The sequence below is a fragment of the Mastomys coucha genome, unplaced genomic scaffold (assembly GCF_008632895.1).
Source record: "Mastomys coucha isolate ucsf_1 unplaced genomic scaffold, UCSF_Mcou_1 pScaffold19, whole genome shotgun sequence".
Taxonomy (NCBI): domain Eukaryota; kingdom Metazoa; phylum Chordata; class Mammalia; order Rodentia; family Muridae; genus Mastomys; species Mastomys coucha.
In genome coordinates this window covers 21,782,999-21,802,661 of record NW_022196901.1, presented here as the reverse complement: position 1 = coordinate 21,802,661, position 19,663 = coordinate 21,782,999, and the positions used below count along the sequence as shown (strand labels likewise).

The 19,663-nt window shown below is 42.2% G+C and overlaps 1 protein-coding gene and 1 pseudogene across 3 annotated transcripts in view; both read right to left on the bottom strand.

Annotated features, from left to right (window-relative positions):
* The window catches only part of Dpp6 (dipeptidyl peptidase like 6), a 933,905-nt gene that overhangs the window by 610,529 nt on the left and 303,713 nt on the right, over positions 1–19,663 (bottom strand). The window lies entirely within an intron of this gene.
* On the bottom strand, positions 11,514–11,632 carry LOC116097663 (annotated as a pseudogene).

Below are 19,663 nucleotides of genomic sequence, written 5' to 3'. Positions count from 1 at the left end.
AGGACATATGCGCCCAAGGGAATGTGTACTCAGAAGTATGCACTCACAGCAAATGTGGCCTCACAGGGATTTGTCCACAGGACGTATGCGCCCAAGGAAATGTGTACTCAGAAGTATGCACTCACAGCAAATGTGGCCTCACAGGGATTTGTCCACAGGATGTATGCACCCAAGGAAATGTGTACTCAGAAGTATGCACTCACAGCAAATGTGGCCTCACAGGGAAAAAGTGCAGTTTGAGGAAGACTATCTGCATCAGAAGTGTGCACTCACCCACAGGAAGTTTAAATTCACAGGAAATATGCTCTCACAGGAAGTGTATATTCATAGGACTCATACAATAGGAAATCAGAGCTACTGCCATGTCCAGAGCTTACAAGACTTTATTTTTTGCTTTATATTCCTTCTGTTTATTTTTGATGGCTGAATCCATGTACATAATGAGTTATGGTCATTCTCATGCTCTAGTCCTTCATCATTCCCCTGTCTCCAAAAGAAACCCTTCTTCTCCACAGGCCCACAATCTACCTCTGTGCCTTACTTTAGTGTGATGCACCAAGTCTAACTACAATTTCATGATTGTGAGTGGAGGTCCCTTTTAGAAGCACCTGCAATGACAACTTCTACTGAAGAAATGATACTCCCTCCCCCAGCAGCCATTGCTGGCCAACAATTTCCAAGGCAGTGAGAAATCTGAGCTCCTCCCTCGCAGGTTGTGAGGTATTGTAGGGCTCCCATTTTGTGAGGAGCCTTTCATAAAACATGGTGGTTACCTTATGGTAAACTCATAAGAGCAATAGTCAAGCCATGTCCAAAAAACGTCTTGAGGAGATCTCAGTATGCCAACCCCCTCAACTGTCAAAATAAGAGCCAGGATGCCTCCTAGGACTGAACAAAATCCAGAAAGAAAAGCCTCCCCCAAGGGAGTCAGGCTGTTTTCTCTGTGCCCTCTTCCCTGTGCCCCAAGCCAGTGCCCTACCTGCTTCCTGCTACTTTGTACATGTATAAATCCACGAACAAATCTGATAATTCCACTGAAACACAAGAGGGAGTGCACACAAGTGGATCACCATTCTGGAAAATTCTAGATAAGATCCCAACTCTTCCCAGTGGTGGTGGCAATCTCAACCTACAGAACGTATCCAGTGGATAAATGGGAATGGGTCTTGTTTTGTGTACACATCCTTCCTGTTTCCCTGAGGTACTGGAGAACTGTGTCTAGCTAAGCATAGGCAAATGTCCTTCCTCTGGGAGAAATATGTCTCAGACTTTTAAAGATTGTGCCAACTAACCACGCTGTACAATGTGAAATGGAATTTGCCTTTGTTAACTTCAGCCATGACTTTCCATGGACTGGTAGAGGGGCTCTCCATCACAGTGAGTCTTGCCACATTAGCAGGCTGCTGGGCAGAGGTGTGGACCTAATTGGCAGCAGCCATGGGAGGTGGATAAGCCCATGGAGCCTCGTATGGTCCCGTGGGGAGTACTGTACTAGCCCCTCTGCCTCCCTGCGATTGTGCCAAGCCTGAATCAGGAAGATGAATCACCGAGCTGATTGAGCAGATCAAGGGTGCCCCATAGAGTCAAAATCCCATGCTGAAAATACCTGATTGTTCCAGATACAAGCAGGCACCTGCTGTCCAAGTTCAGAATTGTCCCAACCTGCCATTTTTCCTGTAGAACACACATTTTTCCCTCTCTTCATCTAGTCTTTTGATGAACTCAAAAGTGTTCAAAAACTATGAAGCCAGGAAGTTGGAGAATAGTTTTCCCGTGGTCTCTTGGGAGATACTGTGCCTCGTTTGATGGCTGTCTGCCTGTATCCATATTAAGAGAAGCTTTGTATCTCTCTTTTAAAAGAAGTGTCATATCTCTCTTTGGCTCTCTTTGACCTCAGAGGAGGGGTATCCTGTTCTGTCTCTGTCTCTCCTTACAATGCCTTTACATCTCCTGACAAATGACTCTGCTCACTCCAGAGCTCTTCAGAGCCTCTCAGAGCTGGAACCACTTGGAGTGTTGTCTTTAGCAACCCATTGGTCAGGGCACCACTAGGGAAGCTATGAGAAGGGGGTACAGTGCTACCTGCTGATACACTCCTCTGTGACTTTAAGGCTTGTAATTGACATCTCTGAATCTTTGTTCTGTGAGGTATGCAAAAATGTTTTGCTTTTAAAACTGAATAAGGCGGGCTGGTGAGATGGCTCAACGGGTAAGAGCACTGACTGCTCTTCCGAAGGTCCTGAGTTCAGATCCCAGCAACCACATGGTGGCTCACAACCACCCGTAATGAGATCAGACGCCCTCTTCTGGTGTGTTTGAAGACAGCTGCAGTAAATTATGCGGAGCCAGAGCAAGCAGGGCCTGAGCGAGAGGGGCCAGCAGAAGGTCCTGAGTTCAATTCCCAGAAGCCACACACATGATAGTTCATGGCCATCTGTACAGCTACAGTGTACTCATATACATAAAATTTAAAAACAAAACAAAAAAAAAACTGAATAAGGCACCATCTTTTAAAGGCAATTAATACCATCAAGGCCTGAAGCTAATGTTGTAGCTGTGGCTATGTGATAATGTCAGTAGATACATACTATTATACTTATTCTTCATCTCCATTACAGCTTCAGTCTCTTCCTGTTCTTTGTCTCTGTCAAACTGGGCAAGGGAGACACGAGGACCCAGTAGCTGCAGCAGCACAGGACAGGCACAGGGGAGGGGACAGCCACTCACACTCACAAAGGAGGATGGGTACCAAGAGGGGCTAATAGGAGCCAGGCATGAAGAATGCATCAGCTCTGGGCTTACAGAGTGCATGGAAAGTAAATGGTGGGAACAGAGGCCGGGGATATCTCCAGGGAGCTGTGCTTCCTGCTCACACCAAGTATATTAGAATTGGAAGTATAACAAGGGGTAGTGCTAGGTGACCAGACCTTATGATGGAAGGTTCTTTGTCCCTAGGATGCCATTACACACACAAGAAACCCAGTGGAGACTTGAGAGATCATTCTGTGTAGAGCTTCTTAAAGCTCTTGAAAGAAGGGGAGGGGCTGGAACAAAGGCTAAAGCAGAAGAGTCCTGCAGGTCAAGAGGAGGGGATGTGACGGAGTAAAGAGACAGTAAGTGTGCACGACAGGCATATAGACCGAGATACAGAAGGGCAGAATGGGTAGAAAGCACATGCTGTGCCCAACGAGGGAGGACATTATCCCCACTTACTGGGAACTATGTCTTCCCAGCTGGTTGGGCCAAGTTGAGTTCTCTCTCCTATGCAATAATCATAGTGAGTTACGAGTTCTCCTTTAAGTAAAACCTCACTTGATTTCTATAGAATATATTTAGCAAGCCAAAGGGAGTGCTTAGTAGATCAATACTAAGCCAGCAGTACATACAGCCAATCAATCAGCTGTCCAGCCACAGTTTCTCTGATAAGGAGGCTGATGGAGAGTTGAGTACAGTGATTTCTGTCTCAATACAAATGGGACTAAAGAGAGTGTGGGTTGTTTAAGAAACTTTTCTTTTACTTAAAATGGGCTTACGAAGAAATAAACAAGGTCTAACCATAAGCTACACACATTGCCAACTGGCACTTCTGATAATGTTACATGTAAGGAGGGGGGCCATAGTTGTTAGAGTGATTTGTCTAGCACATATGATGGCCTAGGTTCTGTCCCCAGCATTACACAAAGTGATGCATGCCATTAATTCCAATACTTGGGAGGTGGCAGCAGGGGGATCAGAAGAGCATTGGCTACATAAGGAATTTGAGGCTAGCCTGGGATACATGAGACTCTCTTAAAAAGTAAAACAAATCACATTGCACTTGATTTACAGGAAGAAAACATGTGTATATACAAAAGTATGTAAATGAATGATCAAATTTCTTTTTATATTTCCAGGCTGATATTTAACTTTTGAAAGGCATACCTAATTTATGAACCAAGCTCATTTCTAGTGTAATTAGAATCTCAAGTTTCAGGGCCCTCATGTATCCTTTTCTCCTTGACTTCCCTTCCATCAGACATAGAGAAACCAGAGTCCAAAGGGCGTCCTTCCAAGACACATTTTCTTTATACCACCATCATTTACATAAGGAACAAAGTCTCTTATTTCATCCCCACAGACAATATTAGTCCTTCCAGATGTAATTAGTAAAAGTCCCTCATCATTCCAATTATTGATTTCATCAAACATTCTGCTAATCCAATATTCTCCAAATAGGACTTTGATCATATTCTTGATGTGCATTGTAATTACAGAACAAAGGACAGGAGGCATCTGAAAGAGTTGACCCATTTTTGAAAGGGCCTTTTGATTTGCCAGTGAGGACCTTGAATGCCAAAAGCTAATTCGAAGCCTCTCTTAGATCTCACAGTCAGAGATGTCCAAAGAAAAATGGTTATGGGTTGGCCCACACCAGTGGCTTCCCCATAGAGGCCCAATGGATGATCAGCCAGTATGAATGTCCTTTAGGTGTAACAGACTGTGATCATGCAAGGTTGGACTGTGTGACACTCTATGTCTACTTTGAGAAACTTGGAAGAGTACCCATTGTCTTAAACCAACAATTAAGTCTTAGAATACACCCTCAAATTTAGTTACATGGGATGCAGAATTCGCCAAACATATTTGTTTGTTTTTGCCCACCCCACAGCTTTGTGTATCCCTGTGATCAGCAGGAGTGGGAAGCAGGTACTGAGTTCCCACCTGTAGCTCCAGACTTACAGCTCAGCCATTCATTCACCTGTCAACCCACTCTGCCTCATCTGAACTCACACCAATTTGTCTCCTAGGAGTACCCAAAGCTGGCAACCAAGACATTTTTTGTAACATGTCTGGTGGTGGACTTAAGGTTATCAGACTTTAGTCTGACTCTGCTGGCAGACACAACGTAAGAATAATCTGGAATGGTTCCATTTTCCTTTTCTCTACCCAAAGAGACTCCACCCTCCCAGTCATGTGACATGAAATTGGAGGCATTTATTTAGCTGTTAAACCTGACGCTGACCCTCAGATATAAGACCGTGAGTAGGAAGTCATCTGAGGCTCAGATATGCACTATGAGAAATGCTCATATGTACTAAACAGCTTCGGAAAAACTGTTGATAGCTGTCAGTGTTCTGTAATCTGAAAACTAAGTGGACATCTGCAGGTGATGAGAGTCACCAACACAGATTCGGTGGCAGCTACTAGATGTCTCATTTTGCTTCCATCCAAGTTTTGCCATGTCTGCCATGGTGTGGCCGCAGGAAGTGGAGGCAACTTCCAAGAAGCATCCTCTCACACATTCCCCTTGCTTTATAGTTCTGATTTCCTTTTGAACATATCACATTTGCAGAGGGGCAACCTATAGCTTATAATGCTGGCCTTGTCCTCACTGCCCCTTGCTCAATGACAATTAGGCAGAGCACAGAAACTTCAGTCCTTAGAAGTAGATTTTTGACTGTAGGAGTCACAGGGGTCCATGCCTAGGATATAGCAAGTCCAGTGCCATCCTGAGTAAAATCCACCTTTTGAATGACTCTGTCTCCTTACTGAAGGGTTTTGTTTGTTTGTTTGAATGCTGTGGTTCTCTCTCTCTCTCTCTCTCTCTCTCTCTCTCTCTCTCTCTCTCTCTCTCTCTCTTTCTCTCTCTCTCTCCTCTCTTCTCTCTCTCTCTCTCCTCTCTTCTCTCTCTCTCTGTCTCTGTGTCTCTCTCTCTTCTCTCTTCTCTCTCTCTCTCTTCTCTCTTCTCTCTTCTCTCTTCTCTCTCTCTCTCTTCTCTCTTCTCTCTCTCTCTTCTCTCTTCTCTCTTCTCTCTCTCTGTCTCTCTCTCTCTTCTCTCTTCTCTCTTCTCTCTCTCTCTCTTCTCTCTTCTCTCTCTCTCTCTCTCTCTCTCTCTCTGTTCTTTGTTATAAATATGATTTGATTTTTGGCAGATCCTATTTTATTTTGATATTTCTTGTCTCTTAACAATGCTTTAAAAAGGGTTTGCAGCAATCATTGGAATTGCTTGTTTTTAGTCTGGGATATTAATCCAATGGCTTTAAAGCAGAATAACTAAGTACCCAAATCATTGCTGACAGGCAGTAGGAGAGGCCTTGCATCTAAGTCCTCAGCAACACAGACAAAGCAGTGGGTCTGTAAGACAGGCAGGGATCAGCAAGATTCCTGAAAAGAGGGCTAGATGACTAGAAAATAGGATGAATTTATTTGAGTGATATACTTTCTCAAGTGAGCATTAATTAGTCCCCCAGCACTCATCTGGAGTTAGCTTCACAAGCTACAGGATCTCCTAGAATACAAATCCTTGCTATAACCATGGTCTTATCAACATTCAAAATGTCATTACTCTGTGCCAACATATGTCAGATGTCATTCTGGGTGTGATCTCCATGAGAAACAAGAGCATACATAACCAGGAGGGGTGACAGAATTCTTGCAGGGATGAGATGGAATGGAAAAGTGGCCTTGTGTTGACCTTGGAAGGGAAAACTTGCAGATGAGTTTAGCCAATTTATCAAGAGGGCATCTTCTTGTTATGCCAAAGAAGAGTGCTGTAGAATGTTCCTTAAAAATGGGAAGCCCCTCCGAGGCAACAGTGCCCTCAAGCCTGTCCCAGGATGTCCTGGCATAAATGAGTCTCTACCCTCTTCCCTTGCTCATCACCCTGTTTGGATGACAAACAGTCAGGTCACCACACACTTAAGTTTCTTTATATTAATTTCATTTTAGATCTGTTTCATGGTTCTGTATTTAACCAACTGGAAAGGCTACATTAAGTTCACATATGTGCTGATACAGGGTGACTGTCTTATTTCTCTCCAAACCAAAGGCATTGGAAATTTCACCTTCAAATTCAGTGACTTTCCCCAAGTATTCTTTACTGCATCCCTGGTTTTGCTAGACCCAGGAGGAAGTTCTGCTTACAGTGAACACCTCAAGAGTGGAATAAAGAATTGGGGCAGGGCAGGGACTGATGATGCTTGAGAATGGAATAAAGAACAGGGGGCTGATGATACAATATTTCAGCAGGTGAAGGTCCTTCCCACCGAGATTGATAACTTGTGTTCAGTCTCTGCGACCTATCCAGTAGAGAGAACTCACTGCCATAAGCTGTCTCTGATCTCATGTGCGTACACTCACACAAGCACCCACACATAAAATAAACAAAAAACACTTTTGTAAATGAAGTGGCACTTGCTGCTCTTTTAAAGGATCCTAGTTTGGTTACCAGCACACACACACGTTGGGTGGCTCCCAACTACCTGTAACTGCTCCATGGGACCAGATACCTTTTTCTGGCATTCACAGACACCATCTCAGTGACTTTTCTGTTGCTATGATAAAATGCCACGACTAAAGCAACTTACAGAAGGGAAAGGTTTATTCAGGTTCACAGTTCTAGATGTTTAAAGTCCAAGATGATGGAGCAAAGGCATGGCAGCACAAAGATGAAGCTGGGGCTTTACATCTTGAATCCCAAGCACGATGCAGGAAGTAAACTTGAAATTGCATGGGTGTTTTGACTCTCAGAGCAGACTCCAGTGACAGACTTCTTCCAACAGGGCCACATCCCCCAAACATCCCCAAATAGTACCACCAACTGAGGAACAAATGTTTAATGGCTGAAACCATGAGAACAATTTCTCATGGAGGCACCCACACACATATGTGCACACTTATATACATGCATACACACATGCACATACATTTTTTAAAAATGTATTTTAACAAAGCATTGGAAGCCTCAGTTCTTCTGAGACACTGCACTCCAGGAGTTTTCACAGCCCTGGTAGGATGGGAATAGTTAAGTCCACTAAATCAGTTCACACCATGTCAGTGTGGATAGGGACTGGGAGGGCCCTTCTGGCTCTAGTAAGGTATCTAGGACATGACACTACTGAGGTATATGGGGTCAGTTAATTCTATGTTCTTTCAAACACATGGAAAGCCTCTGTCTTAATCTCTGAATTGAGGACCACTATTTTTGTTCTCACCTCTAATCCTAAACACAAGCAGCTATCACACAAAGGTGTACTAGCAAGAGAGAGTCAAGGTACAAATGCACCCTGTCCACTGGTAAATGCTCACAGTCCACCAGCACACACATTTGTAGCATGGGTGCTACAAATCCACGTTGATCACCGTAAATGCTCTAGACACACACCTCACTAGCCACAGCTTACGGCTCTGACTCCGTGATAATTACTTTCGATTGCCAGTTTGAGAGCATCTAGAATCATCTATGAGATAAACCTGTGTACATCTGTGAGAGAGTTCTTATCCTGGGTTAGTGTAGCTGGAAAGGATCACCCTAAGTATGTATGATTCACGTGCCAGAGTCCCAGACAGTAAAGCAGTGAAGGTCTGCTCTCGTCCCAGCTGCTTCCTGGATACAGGTGTGATGCAAAGAGCATTCCCATGCTGCAGCCACCATGTCTGCTCTGCAAAACAGGCTGGACCTCTAACTCAAGTTAATCCAAACCCTTGATTCCTTCAGTTGCTTTTATCAGGGGCTACGTCCCAGCAACAAAGAAAGTCACTACACAGACTTGATGGTAAGAGGCCATGACTACTGCACATTTAAGCCAGTTTACCAAGTCAGCCACTGCAGCATTTACAAGAAGTATCTTGTTCCTGATGGTGAGGGAAGCATTTTTATAGATCTGTAATGCTTCAGGTCCACTCTTCTCTAATGTGACATTATTATTTTTAATGAATCACAAGCCATAAATTCATATTAACATATTACAATGCACTTGAAATTCCAGTAATGTAGGCAGTACATAAAGCAAAGTGAGGTTCTGAAGGAACTTTTTTTTATTGGATATTTTCTTTATTTACATTTCAGATGTTATCCCCTTTCCTGGTTTCCTCCCCTCCTAAAAACACCCTATCACATCCTGCATCCCCCTGCTTCTATGAGAGTGTTCCTCCACCCACCTACCCAACCACTCCCATGTCCCCACCCTCGATTCCCCCTACACTGAGGCATCTATTGAGCCTTCTTGCACTAAGGACCTCTCCTTCCATTGGTGTATGACAAGGCCATCCGCTGCTATATATACAGCTGGAGCCATGTGTACTCCTTTGTTGATGGCTTAGTCCCTGGAAGCTCTGGGAGCTCTGGGGGGTCTGGTTGGTTGATATTGTTGCTCTTCCAATGGGGTTGCAAACCCCTTCAACTGCTTCAGTCCCTTCTCTAACTCCTCTATTAGGGAACCTATGCTCAGTCCAATGATTAGCTGCGAGCATCCACCTCTGTATTTTTAAGGCTCTGGCAGGGCCTCTCAGGAGACAGCCATATCAGGCTCCTTTCATCATGCACTTCTTGGCATCCAAAATAGTGTCTCGGTTTGGTAACTGTATTTGGGATAGATCCCCAGGTGGGGCAGTCTCTAGGTGGCCTTTCCTTTAGTCTCTGCTCCACACTTTATCTCCATATTTGCTCTTATATTTTGTTCTCCTTTTAAGAAGGACCAACGCACCTGAACTTTAGTCTTCCTTCTTATAGAGCTTCATGTGATCTATGAATTATATCCTGGTTATTTGGAACTTTTGGGCTAATATCCACTTATCAGAAAGTGCATAACATGTGTAGTTTTTTGAGATTGGGTTACCTCACTCAGGATGATATTTTCTAGTTCTATCCATTTGCCTAAGAATTTCATGAATGCATCATTTTTAATAGCTGAGTAGTACTCCATTGTGTAAATGTGCCACATTTTCTGTATCCATTCCTCTGTTGAAAGATAACTAGGTTTTTTTCCAGCTCTTGGCCATGATAAATAAGGCTGCTATAACATAGTGGAGCATGTGTCCTTATTACGTGTTTGAGCATATTTTGTGTATATGCCCAGAATGGTATAGCTGGAAATACTATGTCCAATTTTCTGAGGAACCGCCCAACTGATTTTCAGAGGGCTTGTACCAGCTTGCATTCCCACCAGTAATGGAGCAGTGTTCCTCTTTCTCCACAACCTCTCCAGCATCTGCTGTCACCTGAGTTTTTGAATTTAGCCATTCTGACTGGTGTGAGGTGGAATCTCAGAGTTGTTTTGATTTGCATTTCCCTGATGACTAAGGATGTAGAACATTTCTTTAGGTGCTTCTCAGCCATTCAATATTCCTCAGTTGAAAATGACTCACTTTAAATAGGGTTATTTGGTTCTCTGGAGCCTAAATTCTTGAGCTCTTTGTATGTATTGGATATCTGATAGAGGGCTACTCTATCAGACGTAGAATTGGTAAAGATCTTTTTGCAATCTGTTGGTTGTATTTTTGTCTTATTGACAGTGTCCTTTGCTTTACAGAAGCTTTGCAATTTTATGAGGTCCCATCTGTCCATTTTTGATCTTACAGTATAAGCCATTGGTATTCTGTTAAGGAATTTTTCCCCTGTGCTCGAGGCTCTTCCCCACTTTCTCCTCTGTAAGTTTCAGTGTATCTGGTTTTATGTGGAGGTCCTCGATCCACTTGGACTTGAGCTTTGTAAGAATGGGTCAATTTGCCTTCTACTTGCTGACTGCCAGCTGAACCAGCATCATTTGTTAAAAATGTTGTCTTTTTCCCCCTACTAGATGGTTTTAGCTTCCTGGTCAAAGAACAAGTAAGCATATGTGTGTGTATTCTTTTCTGGGTCTTCAATTCTATTCCATCGATCTTTCTGCCTGTCTCTGTACCAATACCATGCAGTTCTTATCACTATTGCTCTGTAATACAGCTTGAGGTCAGGGATGGTGATTCCCCCAGAAGTTCTTTTATTATTGAGAAAACCTTTTTCTATCCTGGGTTTTTTGTTATTTCAAATGAATTTGCAAATTGCTGTTTCTAACTCTATGAAGAATTGAGTTGGAATTTTGATGGGGATTGCATTGAATCTGTAGATTGCTTTTGGCAAGATGGCCATTTTTACTGTATTAATTCTGCCAATCCATGAGCATGGGAGGTCTTTCCATCTTCTGAGATCTTCTTTGATTTCTTTCTTCAGAGACTTGAAGTTCTTATCATATAGATCTTTCACTTACTTGGTTAGAGTCACACCAAGGTATTTAACATTATTTGTGGCTATTATGAAGGGTGTCATTTCCCTAATTGCTTTCTCAGCCTGTTTATCCTTTGAGTAGAGGAAGACTACTGATTTGTTTGAGCTGATCTTATATCCAGTTGCTTTGCTGAAGTTGTTTATCAGCTTTAGATGTTCTCTAAATTTTTGAGGTCACTTAAGTATAAGATCATATCATCTGAAAATAGTGATATTTTGACTTCTTCCTTTCCAATTTGTATCCCTTTGACCTTCTTTTGTTGTCTAATTGCCCTAGCTAGAATTTCAAGTACTTTGTTGAATAGATAGGGAGAGAGTGGGCAGCCTTGTCTAGTCCCTGATTTTAGTGGGATTGCTTCAAGTTTCTCTCCATTTAGTTTGATGTTGGCTACTGGTTTGCTGTATATTGCTTTTACTATGTTTAGGTATGAGCCTTGAATTTCTGGTCTGTGCAAGACTTTTAACATGAAAAGATGCTCAATTTTTTTTTTAAAGCCTATAGCACCCAGTATTCCCCAGAGGTCTCCCATCCAAGTACTAACCAGGCCTGATCCTGCTTAGCTTCTGAGATCAGACAAGATCGGGCACGTTCAGGGTGGTATGCCCATAGATGCTTAATTTTGTCAAATGTGTTTTCAGCATCTAATGAAATGATCATGTTTTTCTTTTTCTTTGAGTTTGTTTATGTAGTGGATTACATTGATCGATTTCCATATATTGAATCATCCCAGCATCCATGGGTTGAAGCCTACTTGATCATGGTGAATGACCATTTTGATGTGTTCTTGGATTCAGTTTTAAGAATTTTATTAAGTATTTTTGCATCAATATTTATAAGAGAGATTAGTCTGAAGTTCTCTTTCTTTGTTTGGTCTTTGTGTGGTTTAGGTATAAGTGTAATTATGGCTTCATAGAATGATTTGAGTAGTGTATCTTCTGTTTCTATTTTGTGGAATAATTTGAAGAGTATTGGTATTAGGTCTTCTTTAAAGGTATGATAGAATTCTCCACTGAACCAATCTGGTCCTGCGCTTTTTTGATTGGGAGACTGTGAATGACTCCTTCTATTTCTTTAGGGGTTATGGAACTGTTTAGATGGTTTATCTGATCCTGATTTAACTTTGGCACCTTGTATGTGTTTAGAAAATTGTCCATTTCATCCAGATATTCCAATTTAGTTGAGTATAAACTTCTGTAGTAGGATCTGATGAATTTTTGAATTTCCACAGTTTCCATTGTTATGCCTCCCTTTTCATTCCTGATTTTATTAATTTGGATATTTTTTCTGTGCCCTCTGGTTAGCTGGGCTAAGCAGTTATCTATCTTGTTGATTTTCTCAAAGAACCAGCTCCCGGTTTTTGTGTAGTTCTTTTTGTTCCTATTCGGTTGATTTCAGCCCTGAGTTTGATTATTTCCTGCTATCTACTCCTCTTGGATGTATTTGCTTCTTTTTTTCTAGAGCTTTCAGATGTGCTATAAAGCTGTTAGTGTAAGCTCTTTCCAGTTTCATTTTGGAGGCACTTAGAGCTATGAGTTTTCCTCTTTCCACTGCTTTCATTGTGTCCCATAAGTTTTTGTTATAATCTGTCTTCATTTTTATTAAATTCTGAAAACTCTTTAATTTCATTATTTCTTCCTTGACAAAGTTATCATTGAGTAGAGCGTTGCTAAGTTTCCATGTGTATGTGTATTTTCCATTGTTTTTGTTGGAATTTAAGACCGGCCTTAGTCCATGGCAATCTGATAGGGTGCATGGGATTATTTCAATCTTCTTGTATCTGTTGAGGCTTGTTTAGTAGCCAATTACATGGTCAATTTTGAAGAAGGTACCATGAGGTACTGAGAAGAAAGTATATTCTTTTGCTTTAGAATAAAGTGTTGTATAAATATGTTAGATCCTTTTGATTCATAACTTCTGTGAGTTTTACTGTGACTCTATTTAGTTTTTGTTTCCATGATCTGTCCATTGCTGAGAGTAGGGTGTTAAAGTCTCCTACTATTATTGTGTGGGGTGCAATGTGTGCTTTGAACTTTAGTAAAGTTTCTTTTATGAATGTGGGTACCCTTGCATTTAGAGCATAGATATTCAGAATTGAGAGTTCATCTTGGTAGATCTTTCCTTTGACCAGTATGAAGTGTCCTTCCTTATGCTTTTTGATAACATTTGGTTGAAAGTAGATTTTATTTGATATTAGAATGTCTACTCCAGCTTGTTGTTTCTTGGGACCATTTGCTTAGAAAATTGTATTCAAATCTTTTACTCTGAGGTAGTGTCTATCTTTGTCACTGAGGTGGGTTTCCTGTATGCATCAAAATGTTGGGTCCTGTTTACACCTCTTAGTCTGTCTTTTTTATTGGGGGAATTGAGTCCATTCATGTTATCAGATATTAAGGAAAAGTGATTGTTACTCCAAGTTATTTTTGTTGTTGGAGGTGGCATTATGTTTGTGTGCGTATCTTCTTTTGGGTTTGTTGAAAGATTATATTCTTTCTTTTTCTAGGGTGTAGTTTCCTTCCTTGTGTTGGTGTTTTCTGTCTATTATCCTCTGTAGGGCTGGATTTGTAGAAAGATATTATGTAAATTTGGTTTTGTCACAGAATATCTAGGTTTCTCCATTTATGATAATTGAGAATTTTGCTGGGTATAATAGTCTGGGCTAGCATATATGTTCTCTTAGCGTCTGTATGACATCTGCCCAGGATCTTCCAGCTGTCATAGTCTCTAGTGAGAAGTCTGGGTTAATTCTGAAAGATCTGCCTTTATATGTTACTTGACCTTTTTCCCTTACTGCTTTTAACATTCTTTCTTTGTTTTGTGCATTTGGTGTTTTGATTATTATGTGACAGGAGGAATTTCTTTTCTGGTCCAGTCTATTTGGAGTTCTGTAGGCTTCATGTATGTTCATGAGCATCTCTTTCTTTAAGTTAGGGAAGTTTTCTTCTGTAATTGTGTTGAAGATATTTACTGGCCCTTTAAGTTGGGAATCTTCACTCTCTTCTATACCTATTATCCTTAGGTTTGATGACCAAGTTCCTGGGATCCTGGGATCCTGGGATCCTAAGATCCTGTTCGTGCTAGAGTGCCTAGAAGTGGAGCCTCCTTTGGGGTCTGTGAGACTGGCTACCGAGTTTGTGCCCAAGGTCGACAGGCATAGACTGGAAGGAATCCAAGTCACTGGTCAGGAGGGGTTCCTGTGTCCCTGGATCCTACTGGTCCTAGTTACTCCTGGTGGTGTTTGAACAGGTGTTGTGTTCTCCTCACGCCTGATCCTAACATCTTGGGTGTGCTAGATGTACTGGGATTGGAGCCACCTCTAAGGGCTCTGAGACTAACTGCTGAGTTCCAGCCCAAGGTAGACCAGCACAGACCAGAAGACCAGAATGAACTTTCAAAGAACTGAATTCGATGTCATCCACTGACCTATTAGTATACCCTACTGCAGCCTCAGTTTTTCTTCTCTCTGAAATTTCTCCTAGTCCACTCTCATAACATCATTACTTCTTCCTATCATTTTCTTTATACTGTGAGTTTTAGTCAGAGGTTTTCCTAACACTCATTGGGACATTGCTCATAGCAATTTCTCTACAGATCCTACAAGGTGTCACTAGAGCTTCATCTCCAACTTTACCACAGATGCCAGACAATACCACAGTTTTCTCATGTCCACTAGCCCCTTTTCCCATCCCAACCTAATTTAATGGAGTGCCAAAGGCCTCTGTTGTTTTGATTAGCCTTCCCATCCTACACACCACCATTCACTAATCAGCTAATGTGATGCTATTCCAAGCAACTATTAGCCTTATGTTACCTAAGGAAGGCTCTTGCATTTTAATTGTACCCACATCTTACCTGTGTTCCACATTCATATGGTTGACATTGTCACAGATATCTCATGGGCATTGCCAGATCAACATGCTCAGAATGCTGGTCCTCTAGAATCTGATCTTCTCTTAACTTCCCACAGTGGTATCAAAGAAGCCCATGGACTACTCACAGTAGCCATTCACAGTCTTCTGATCTCTGCCACAAGACTATCTTGACTAGAACACACTCTTCCTTCCCACCCTTAAATGCTCCTCCCTCTGAATAGTCACTACCTTCTCTTCATTGATCACTTTCTCTTCCATAAGACCATCATCACTTGGCCCATCAGATTATCCATCAGATTCTCCTCCCACCAACCATTATCCTCATTCTCTGATCACTTGCTGGAAGGGATATGTATCCCAAACAAGCCCAGTGGTGAATTCCTTCATGTCCACACAAGGTAAATGCTTACGAGTGAACTTTTAACCAAACAGCAATTGAGTCTGAACTATATATGACAGGTTCAAAATAGTGTGTCACAGACAGCTTCAAGCCTGTCTGGAGGGAAAAGCCATCTGGGTCATGAATGGCAGTAGAACAAATAGTTATTTACTGATGTTGTTACTTGATAAAGGTTAAACACAAAGCCTTAGGAGCCAAAGGGAAGGCAACTCAGTCAGCTGGAGTTCATAGTCTTTGTTATATCTCTGGCCCCTGAGACTCCATTTTCCCACTGTAAATAATCTGAAGTGTTTTTGAGTTTTAGCATTTTGATAGAGTTTTGATTGTCTGGACAGATAAACAACCATCTGGGATCTGTGCCTAGCTACTGCCAGCTGTTTGCTTAAGACCCACTTGGCGGCTGACTGGTGTGAAAACAGCTAGTCTTAGGGCCAGTGTGGGAACAGTGATGATCAGACAGGGGAAGATTAGAAAGGTGGTGGTTTGTGGGAAGAGAATATGATGGCCCAAGCAATGTTGGTCTGATGAAGAGGGTGATGATGGATGTAGTCACGGCAGGTGTGGTTCTATTTTTCTCCTTTTCCTTTGTGGTATCCAGGTGGCACCACATACAGAGCTAGGAAGAATGGAGCAGAGCTGAGTTCTGTGGTCCATATTTGGAGTGTCTGGAACCCAAAGCACATTATGTGGGAAAGGATGAAGTAAAGTGCCCAACGGGTGTGTCAGCAAGATCCCAGTCCAGCAGTGAATGCTGGAGAGAGGAAGTCTCCTCTGAGGGTTTCAGTGTTATAGCTCTTTAATGTTACAGCTCTTTTAGACAGCATTCAATGAAACAGCTCTCTCAGATGGTATTCAATGAAATAGCTTGTGCTCATACAGTTTATTCAGTGTAGACAAGGATTATATAAACCTTGGAATGTGAGGAAGGGATTCTTCTAAGGGGGAAGTTTCCTTGGCTGCTGTTAAAGATTCTGGGGATACCTCATTTGAATGGAGAGGTATTCAGAAGGTTGAACCTGTAATCTCAGGTGAGAAAACCTGTAATTAATATCATGTAATTACGTGACATTCCTCAGGCAGAATGTGGGAGTTGGGGTTCCCCAGATAAAATGGAGAAGAGGAACACCAGCTGGGAAAGAGAGTTCTCCATTTTGGACTGAGCTGAAATAATCTAGACATGGTAGATTTCAACTTTAAGAAGGAGAGTTTCACTCTTTAGAGGGAGGAGGGTCTGAGGGCAGAGGGAAGGATGTCTGGAAGTTCATGAGAAACTCTCATGACTTAAGAGAATAACATTTTGTGGAAGAAGTAACAGGAGTCTGTGCTAGAGACCCTGTCTTAGAGATACCTGTGGCACATTTTCAGATGTTGGCAATTATTTCAGTAATCATCTAAACCAAGCTCTATCATCACTTCTGATGTCCAGATGGGGAAGCATGGGTTCCCAGAGGCCATGGTCATCATCCTGGGCAAGTGGCTGACACATCAGTGGCCTATTCTCTTCAGGAACTGATGCCTATCTTTAGCATAGGTTGTTTCATGGCCTTATGGTATGCCATGGGCCTCTCTTCCTTCTTCTACCAGACTGCTCTTTGAAGGATCAAAAAGCAAGGCACACTTTCCACTTCCATATCAAAGCTCCACACTCCTCGCTCACCATTACCACCTCTAATCAGTGCACAAACAAGCAGATGTATGCATGTAGTACTTCATGGCTGGGGCCACTGGGGTGACCGGTGATAGGATTTATCACTTCTAATTATTATTTTAAAGCTTTGAGCTCCCCAAAGTAATACACTTTCCACTATAATCTTCATAGCCTGTGAAGAGGGAGCCCCATTTGGGAACTGTATTCTTCCCTATTTAGCTAGATGTGCACATTTCTAAGATACTGAATGGAAAGCATGAGAAAACTATATTTAAGAGGGTTTTTTTTTAAAGAGGTGTATAAGTATTTGCTTGTGTGTGTGTGTGTGTGTGTGTGTGTGTGTGTGTGTATGTGTGTGTGTACCATGTGCATGGCCAATGCTCATGGGGGCCAGAGAGAGTGTCAATTTCGGGCATTAGAGTTACAAGTGATGGCTGATAACAGCCACGTGGGTTCTGGGAACTGAACCCCAGTGCTCTGCAAGAGCAGTAAGTGTTCTTAATGAGTGAGTCAGCCCAGAGAAAATGTTCTTTTGACCACAGAGACTAGGAGCTCATGAATATTTTTATTTATTAATTGAATTATAAGGAACACAAGCCAAGTTTGTGGTCTCCAGGATGGGAGTGTGGAGTTTCAAAGGGAAGCTAAGCTGGTATGTAACATATGTGAGTTGGGAATGCAGAGTGGAAGTAGTAGCTGAATGTTTGTGTCTTCACAGCCCTGCCATGCCCTGCCACAAATGCCTGTGTAAGACACGCAGTGCTTTGTGAACTATGACTGATGCTCCCCTCAAGCAGAACACATACCTCTTCCAGTGCATATGGAACATTCTCCAGGTGTTAGGTAATGAAACAAGTCTCAATACTTATAGAAAGACAGAAATTCAGTCCTGAAAAGCATGGTTTGGATCACAGCAGACTGAATCTGGAAATCAATAATAGATGGGCACATAAAAGCACACACAGATGTGTAGAAGTTAAACAATTTCCTCATAAATAACCAATGGATAAAAGAAGAGACCATGGGGAAATAAGCATGGATTGTGTTGAAAACACAACACCGCATCAAAACTTAGGGGATTCAATGAATGCAATCCTTGGAGGGAAACTCTAGTTCATATTAAGAAAGAAGAAAGACCTCAAATCAATAACTTACTATCTTTAATAAACTATCTAGAGAAGAACAAAGCAAACCAAAAGCAGGCAGAAGGCAGGATGCAATAACCAACAGAGAAGCAATGAGAACATAGAAAAATAATAAAGAGAACTGTCCAAGTGAGTCAGTTCTTTGACAACAAATGACATGCCTTGTATAGTGGTCCTCATGAGTCTCTGTGGCTGAACTTTTGATCTCAGAACATTCTCTTCAACTTCATATCAAGCCACCTATAACTTGCTTGCTTTTACTTTTTACTTATTTAATTTTCCTTTGAAACAAGGTCCCATGCAGTCCAGGCTGGCTTGGTACTTGTTATGTAGGCTGGGATGACAGGCAGGTTGCCTCTCTGCCTGATTTATGTCATGAGGGGGATGGAACTCAGGACATTCTTCAGGCCAGTCAAGCATGCTACCAAGGGTGGTCACATCCCCAGTGCCAGCACCATACATGTACAATATCTAATCAGCAGGGTTCAGAGAGCCATGTTATAATATAAGAAGCTTGTCTCTTCTCATGCATCCTAAAACTGTTACAACCATGAGCTCCCAACACTATAGTCCACTCTTTAACTAGACAGGAACAGTGGTGAAGATAGACATCAAAATCCAGAAAAGCAGAGTGGCAGAGGTAAGGCTCAAATGCTTGTGTAGTACCCGAGAGGCATGGGAATGTTCCAGTTAGAGGTGAAATCTGAGACTGTCACTGGATAATGACTCCTACACACACTGAGCTTCTCCACCATCCAGAGATACCAGGGAGGTTAAAGTTCTGCCAAGGATGACTTAGCCTATGGCTCTTGAATATTGGCAGCCCTGGTGTGACTTGGGGACAACAGGGCTGGTGACTAGAAAGAGAGCTTGTATATGGGTCAAGGAAGAGTGTGGGTCAAGGTAAGCTTGAACATCTCTTGCTTTCCCTGGGGTCTCTCATCAGCTGTAAACAGTACAGATCCCACAGCATGGTCAACCTTGTGCCAACTCTGACTTACAACTCCGAAGGAAGAAGGGATTCTGAGAACTTCCCAGTATCTCACATCACTGGTAGATACAGTATATCATAGTTTTTTTTTTAAAGATTTACCTATTATTATACATAAATACACTTGAAGCTATCTTCTGACACACCAGAAGAGGGTGTCAGATCTCATTACAGGTGGTTATGAGCCACCTTGTGATAACTGGGATTTGAACTCAGGACCTTTGGAGGAGCAGTCAGTGCTCTTACCCACTGAACCATCTCACCAGCCCCACAGTGTGTCATAGTTAAGTGACCCAGAATGTGAATTTTGATGTCACCTATTCACATCCTGTATACCGTGTGACCATGATGCAGAGCTATTACATGCCAGAGCTGTTATCACAGTGTATCATGATGTTTGCTACAGTAGCTTCTACAGTAGAGAAGGAAGGTCAGAGGAGATTGGGGAAAAGACAACGTGTGTGTGTGTTCTGTGTGGGCAATAGTGTGGTGTGTGAATATGAATGTGGGGGTGGAGAGCAGTTGGTATGGTGTGTGTGTGCAATGTGGGGTTTGTGTGTGTGTGTGTGTGTGTGTGTGTGTGTGTGTG